The sequence below is a fragment of the Mirounga angustirostris genome, unplaced genomic scaffold (genome assembly GCF_029215605.1).
Source record: "Mirounga angustirostris isolate CCGP_5_RB_7025 unplaced genomic scaffold, mMirAng1.0.hap1 SCAF_13, whole genome shotgun sequence".
Classification (NCBI taxonomy): Eukaryota; Metazoa; Chordata; class Mammalia; order Carnivora; family Phocidae; genus Mirounga; species Mirounga angustirostris.
The window spans coordinates 8,912,212-8,919,844 of record NW_026991721.1 but is presented as its reverse complement, the minus strand read 5'-3'; positions in this window follow the sequence as shown (position 1 = coordinate 8,919,844).

The window sequence follows — 7,633 nt, the reverse complement described above, 5'->3', positions numbered from 1 at the left end:
TCTTGTCAGACAATCACATTTAAGAGGCAGTTGCTTTGTCCTGTGAAAGTAACCTTTAACTTTTACAAAGCTTGTGATTCTTTCTGATTGCTTGTCTTCCTTAATAATGGGTTGCCCTGGCAATAATATTTAAATTCATATCTTTGTTTTCTCGAAGGTATAAATACCTGTGCGTTTTTTTTGTTAAGCCAGAGTCGGGGAGCATTGGCACCTCCCTCTCCTCTCACGTGCAGGAGGTAAAGTAATCCCCGTGACTGGGTTCTTCAACAAAGAGTTTGAGAATCTGGTCTCATTCAAATGAACACACGGGGGACAAGGGCACACATTGTGAGGGTGGAGGGCAGGGGGCACGAGGAGAGGTAAAAGTCGAGGACACCTTTGGGGAGAAGGCCAGGGAACTGACTGAGGACAAGTACGAGGAGAAGTGGATGACACCATGAGGCCCATTGGCTGAGGTCAGGAGCCCTGTGTTTGGTCTGGTGCCAGTCTACGAAGGTAGTGGGACGTTTCCCCAGCTGTGCTTGGCTGTCCATGTGTAGAATCAGGGAAGCTGGATGGTGGGGTTGATCCGGGGGGTACATTTGCAGTGGAAGCCAGGGGCCAGGGGGTCGTGGATGGTTGTGGTGTGGATGAAAGATTGCATGGTTCAGGCTTCTCAGGGGGAGGAAGGTCGATGGCAGGGGAGTGGGGAGGCGGCGACTCGGGAGTGTAAGCTCCCACGAAGCAGCGGTTGAGGACTCTGGGATAGAGGTGAGGTCCCTGGGGCTGAGGAGATCATGACACTGGCCCTGCTAAGTTGAAGGAGCCGCCCAGCTGGGGAGGCAGCCACGGTGAAGGGGAGGAGAGCTTGGGCTCAGAGATCACTTGGGGATGGACTCTTTACCCTATCTAAACCTATCAGCTTCAGTTTCTCCACGTAGGAGGTGATCTGAACTCTTCACTCACAACACTTATGACACTAAATGTGTGTGTGTGTGTTTTCTCACACCAACCACTTCTCCTACAATTCAGTTCAATTCAATTCAATTCAATTCAATTCAATTCAATTCAATTCAATTCTCCTTCGATTCAATTCAGTTCAATTCAATTCAATTCAATTCAATTCTCCTTCGATTCAATTCAGTTCAATTCAATTCAATTCAATTCAATTCTCCTTCGATTCCATTCAGTTCAATTCTGGCACTATCTACTGGAGTTCATATCAAATCCCACATGTTAAGGGCTCATTCCCCCAAGACTGCCCTCATTTGAGATGCCAGTTGCCAATGTCAGGTTGTCACTGGAAATTCTGACCAACGGGCTAACAGTTCAAAGGGCTCCCATAACATCCTCCTCAGGTTTGATAATTCTCTAGGACGATGTACTGAACTCAGGAAAGTGCTTTCCTTACTATTTTTTTTTTTTTTGCTTTCCTTACTATTAACAGTTTATTATAAAGGATACAACTCAGGAACGGCTACATGGAAGAGATGTATGGGGCAAGGTTCCGGGGGAGAGAAGGTGCACATGGAGCGTCCATGCCCTCTGGGCACAACCCCCCCTCCCCCGCCCCAGCACCTTGATGTGTTCACAGACCTGGAAACCCTCTGTTCTCTGTCATTTAAGAGTTTTTATGGAGATGCCATCATGTAGACATGACGGATCAAGTCCTCGGCCATTAGTGATTGTAATAAAATCTCTAGCTCTTCTCCCTTCCCTGAGGTCAGGAGTGGGGCTGAAAGTTCCAACCCTCCATTCAGGGGTTGGTTCCTCTGGCAACCAGCACTCCCACCCCCCTCAAGCTATGTAGGGTCCTTCCACTCCAAGAGTTACATTGGCAGTGTTTGGGGTGGACTGATGCCCTAAAATCAGGTGTGGCCTGAAAGGGGCTTGTAAATCATAAAAGGTGCTTCTCTCACACCTCTCACTCAGGAAATTCCAAAGTGTTTAGAAATTCTGTGTTGGGAACGGGGGACAAAGACCAAATATATATATATATATATATATATATATATATATATTTTTTTTTTTTTTAAGATTTTATTTATTTATTTGACAGAGAGAGACACAGAGAGAGAGAGAGAGAGAGCACAAGTAGGGGGAGTGGGAGAGGGAGAAGCAGGCTCCCCACTGAGCAGGGAGCCTGGTGTGGGGCTCGATCCCAGGACCCTGGGACCATGACCTGAGCCGAAGGCAGACGCTTACCGACTGAGCCACCCCGGCGCCCCCAAATATATATTTCTTTTTTTTTTTAAAGATTTTATTTATTTATTTGAGAGAGAGAGACAGAGAGAGAGAGAGAGAGCATGAAAGGGGGGAGGGTCGAAGGGAGAAGCAGACTCCCTGCCGAGCAGGGAGCCCGATGCGGGACTCGATCCAGGGACTCCAGGATCATGACCTGAGCCGAAGGCAGTCGCCCAACCAACTGAGCCACCCAGGTGCCCCAAATATATATTTCTTATTAAATCACAGATAGGGACATTAATGACATCCAGTTTGAGGGATTTTCAGGATCCGAAGAGAGTGCTGTCTGCATGTCAGAGCAAGGAGAATGCTGATAGGAATCAGAGAGACCCCTGGGCTTTCTGCCTGCTTCCCAGTTGTCTGGGGCAGCAAAAATATAATAACGATCGTTTATTGTCCACTGTATCACAGTGTGTCCAGGACTTTTCTGCTCCTGAGGGGCCATGGTCTCATGTCCAGGAGCCAAGTCCAGGGCAGAGGGAGAGGAGCAGGTGAAAAGGAAAGCAAAGACCATGGTGGGGGGGGATGGAGAAGGAAACCAATGCTTAAGGCTCTGCACAATCATATCCTTATAAAGGAGGAAACTGAGGCTTGTTCTAGTTCACCAACTCTGCCTCCCAAACTCTTGGCCATACTCCCGAATTTCCCCTTGTGGTTTCCCGAGCGATAGGGATGTTAGGAGCATCTTTTGTTCTTAGTATTTGGTCTTCGATCCTGGTTCCTGACACAGAACTCCTAAATCCTTTGGAATTTCCTGGGTGATAGGAGTGCCTTTTTTTTTTTTTTTTTAATGTGATGGCTCTTGATAGGCTCCTGCATAGTTTCGAGTGGGGGCTTAGAAGCTTGGAACTTTGAATGCCCGTTTCATCCTCCAGGGAGGAGAGAGGAGATAGAAATTGAGTTAATAATCCATCACACCTACATGATGAAGCCTCCATAAAAATCCCTACATTAGGGGTACCTGGGTGGCTCAGTCGGTTAAGCGTCTGTCTTCGGCTCAGGTCATGATCCCGGGGTCCTGGGATCGGGCCCGCATCGGGCTCCCTGCTCAGCAGGAAGCCTGCTTCTCCCTCTCCCACTCTCCCTGCTTGTGTTCCCTCTCTCGCTGTGTCTCCCTCTGTCAAATAAATAAAATCTTAAAAAAAAAAAATCCCTAAAGTATGGGGTTCAGAGGGCTTCCCAGTCAGTGAACACATTCATGTGCTGGGAGGGTGGTGCACCCCAACTCCACGGGAATAGAAGCTCCTGCGCGCGGGACCCTTCCGGACCTCGCTAGATAGATAGCATCAGAATCAATTGCTGGACACCTGGCTGATGTTGGAAAATTAGCTGGTGTGGAAAAAAAACAAAAACAAAAACCAACAACCCTCCATTTGGTGTCAGACATTTTGTGAGTAGAGTGTAGAGGAAACAGAATTTTTAGTGGGGCAAGAAAATTCTAGGCAGAGGAACTGGAAGGAGTGAAAAGCATGAATGAGTGGGCTTGGGGCCTGTGCGAGGACCAAGAGAATTTTTGGGGCTGTCTAGGGTCAACGGACTGAGGGGTTACAGAAAAGCCTGGATGGAAGGCTGTTGTAGGCTGAGGGGCTTGCATTTTTATCTCAAGCTATTGGCTAGTTGTTAGCAAACGATTGGCAGCATCGGATCTAAGTTTTGGCAAAATCCCTTTGGCTGAAGCATGGAGAATGAATGGGAATGGGATCAATTAAGTCAGGGGTTGGCAAACTACAGCTGGTCGGCCTGTTTTTGTACCCATTGTAAGTTAAGAATGGGTTTTGCATTTTTAAATGGCCAGAAAAAAAAATCAAAAGAAGAATAACGTTTTGTGACACATGAACATTATATGCAATTCAAAGCTCAGTGGAATTTAAATAAAGTTTTATTGGAACACAGCCATGTTCATTCACTTATGTGCTGTTTATTGCAGAACTGAATAGTTGTGACAGAGACTATAATACATAAGTACCTACATAATATCCTTAATTTTGCCTCTTGATCCACAGAGCCTAAAATATTTACTATCTGGCCCTTTATAGAAAAGGTTTGTTAACCCCTGAATTAAGGGATAATTTCAGCATTTCAAGCACTTTTGCACTAGGATGGTGACGGGACAGATGGAGAGCGCTGGACGAATTTAGGAACTGTTCGGGAGGTGGACTGACCAACTGGTACAGGGAGTGAAAAGGAGAAGGAGTCCAAGATGACTCACAGATTTCTGGATTGAGCACTGCGTGGATGGTGGTGCTAGCCAGGCCAGGAACACCAGGAGTGGGAGTAGAACTGGGGGGTGGAGGAGGTACAGGGACGGGGGTGGGGGAGTGACAGTAATTTTCAGGCCTATTTTGTGTGATAGTCTGATTCCTGGACTTATGCAGTTTGTGTATGTTACAAAGATGCTAAGAACAAAGACATCACCTCAAAATCTTTGGAGCTTGAGGCTGGAGTGGGACACCTGGCATTCCAAAGGCTTTTGGGTTGTAAAGGTGAGTGTCCAGTTGGGTCAGCATCTGTTCTGTACAATCAGAGCTAGGCTTCAAGAAATGAAACAGGATTCCAAAAGCCTGGGGGAGGCACTGGGAGAACGCGGGGGGCGCTGTCCTTGGATGCCAAGTGTCCCCCCCGCCCCCCTCCATCTCCTACTTGCCTGGTGAAACCGACATACAGGAGAGAGGTCGGGCCTGCCTCGGCGGGTTTAGCGTAGTAGCCAAATGAACTGGTCCTTCCGGGGCCTCGGGTTCTTCCCGAGATGTGGGGGGCAGTTGCTGAGGTGGCCAAGACCATCTACTCTATGTTTTGTCCTGGGGTCCTGTTCTCTGGGAAGCAGCCCGGGCAGGTTCTAAGCGCCACGATCTCGGCACAATTACCTTGGCTGCCAGCAGATGGCGCTCAAGTGATACGGTGGGAACGGCGGGGTAGCGGGGAGGGGGCCGCCCGCACGGCAGAGTCCTACCCGGTGCCCCTTCTCTAGGCCTGCTCCAACTTGGTAGGGGGAGGAGGTGGCGTTCACAAAGCCACCTCATTCTTTCCCCACTTCTTGTTCACGTTCGAAACAGCCCTTGTTTCCGGGGCCAAGAAGGACTCCCTCAGGGCCGGGGGGCGCGGGGGGGGGGCGGTGGCGGTGTTTGGGGTGGACTGATGCCATATCCAGCCACCCTGTCCTGTCAGCCTCAAACCATTTCCTCCATCTTCTGGCAGCTGGGTTTGAAGGAATCTTGCTTCAGAGCCTTGCAGGGCACAGGCCCCATTTCTGGGATGCTGCCTTCATGGGGTGCACGCCCTCCCCCACCCAGGCTTGCCCCCGATCCTCCTTTGTGCAAGCCCCGTTTCTTCCTCCCCGCCCGGGGCTGGGGGATGGGCCTCTGGACTCTGTAAAGCCACCGCTGGAGGTGTAGGGAAAGGTGTGGGTCTGGAACAGCCTCGTCCTGTGGTTAACACTGGTCGCAGAGCCACGGAGGTGTTTTCTTTCTAATCTGTCCCGCCCTCTTCCGTCTTCTGCCAGGAACTCATTCCCCTTGAGGATCCTGAAAATAAGAGACTTGCCTAGGGTTGCGTGGGGAGGGGCCACGGGCGGGTAGGACCCGCGCCTGCCAAAAGGGACAAGTGTGAACGGCTAACCCCATTCCTGATGTGAACACCAGCCCTGACCTCCCTCTCCTGGCCTCCGGTGGAGCTCAGGCTGATGTGATTCCAGCGCTCCTGCTCTCCCAACGCTGCTCGGCTTCCTCAGACTCGGGCTCTCTGCCACCAAGACTTCTGTTCCAGTGCCTTCGCCACAGGGCGGGGCATTGAACCCTACAGGGGCTCAGGGCTACGAGGGAGCAGTGGTGAGGAAGGGGCGCTCCTAGAGCCTAGAGCTGACAGTGTGGGAAGCTTCCCTTCCGAAGGCTTCCGGGAGTCCTGACTGTTGTGTCCTGACCTTCCATGTCTTCTCTGTAAAAGTTCAGCCCACCCAGGACCTCACTCCTCTGGTCAGCGTTTCTCAAACTTTAGCCCCCATCAGCACACCTGGAGGGCTTGTTGAAGCATAGGGCTGGGCTCGACCCCCAGAGTTTCTGGTTCAGTACATCTGGGGTGACCCTGGGAACTTACAGATCTAACAAGTTCCTGGGTGATGCTAAATGCTCCTGGTCAGGACGACAGTGCCTTCAAGGGTTAACTCAGGAGGTCCGGGTGGTCCAAACCTGGCCCGTTCCAGAGAAAGTTTTGGTCCTCGCCCGGCTCCTGGGAGATCACCCCTAAGCCCTTGGAATATCCTGCCTGATAAGAGTGTCTTTGCTTACCTGGGGGCCGTGGGCCTTGTGGTATCAGATTAGCCTCTGGAGGGGCTGGAGACTGAGTGGCTAAGGCCAGGCAAGTGGGTCAGCCAGGCTTACATGAACAATTTCCAGTAGAAACATTGGACACCAAGGCTCAGGTAAGCTTTGTGGTTGGCAATTCTTCGTGCATGTTGTCACACATGGAAGAATTAAGTGTTGTCCCCGTGACTCCACTGGGAGAGGATACTGGAAACTTGCACCTGGTCTCTCCTGGACTCTGCCTTATGTGCCATTAGCCTTTGCTGATTTTTTTTTTTTTTTTTTTTTTTCCTAGAGAGGAGGAGAGAGAGCATGGCGGGGGGTGGGGGTGGGGGGAGGAAGGGAGTGAAAGAGAGAGAGAATCCTAAGGAGGCTACACACCCAGTGCTGAGCCTGACACAGAGCTCGATTCAACAACCCTGAGATCATGACCTGAGTGGAAATCAAGAGTTGGATGCTTAACCAACTGAGCCACCCAGGCACCCCTGCTTTGCTGATTTTAATTCATATCCTTTTACTGTAATAAATTTTAACCGTGAGTGTAACAGCTTTTCTGAGTTCTGTGTGTCTCTCTAGCAAATCATTGAACCTAAGTGTAGTCTTGAGGACCCCCAATGAGAACCACACTTTGAGAACCACTACTCTATGCTGTGGGACTAACCTCGCTAAGATTTCTTTGCTTTACGCTTTAGGGCCCCCTCACCAATGAGATGCCTTAGAACCCGGCCTGTGGGTCCCCTTTATGGAGTGCTTTGGCCTGGACCCCAGGTGTCCCCTCTCCATAGTCCAGGGGTCAGGAGGTTGTGAATTGCCTGGAAGCCTGGGTGTTGCTTTGTAGGGTAACCCTGAATAGTCCTCCTGGGTCACTGGGCCTTAGTCTCCCCATCTGTAAACGGGGCCTTGGAGCAGTTCTGCTCTCCCCGGGTCTAACAGGGCCCCAGAGCAGCCACATATGACAGAGCCGATAGAGAATATGCTGGGCTATGGGCACGGGCAATTCATTTCATCTGGCCTCCCTCCTGCCCATGAGAGCCCTACTCCCCTGAGCCGGGGACCCTGGAGTGCTGGGGCCCACAGGTTTCAGGAGATCCAGCCACTCAGTGCTGCCCCTCCCG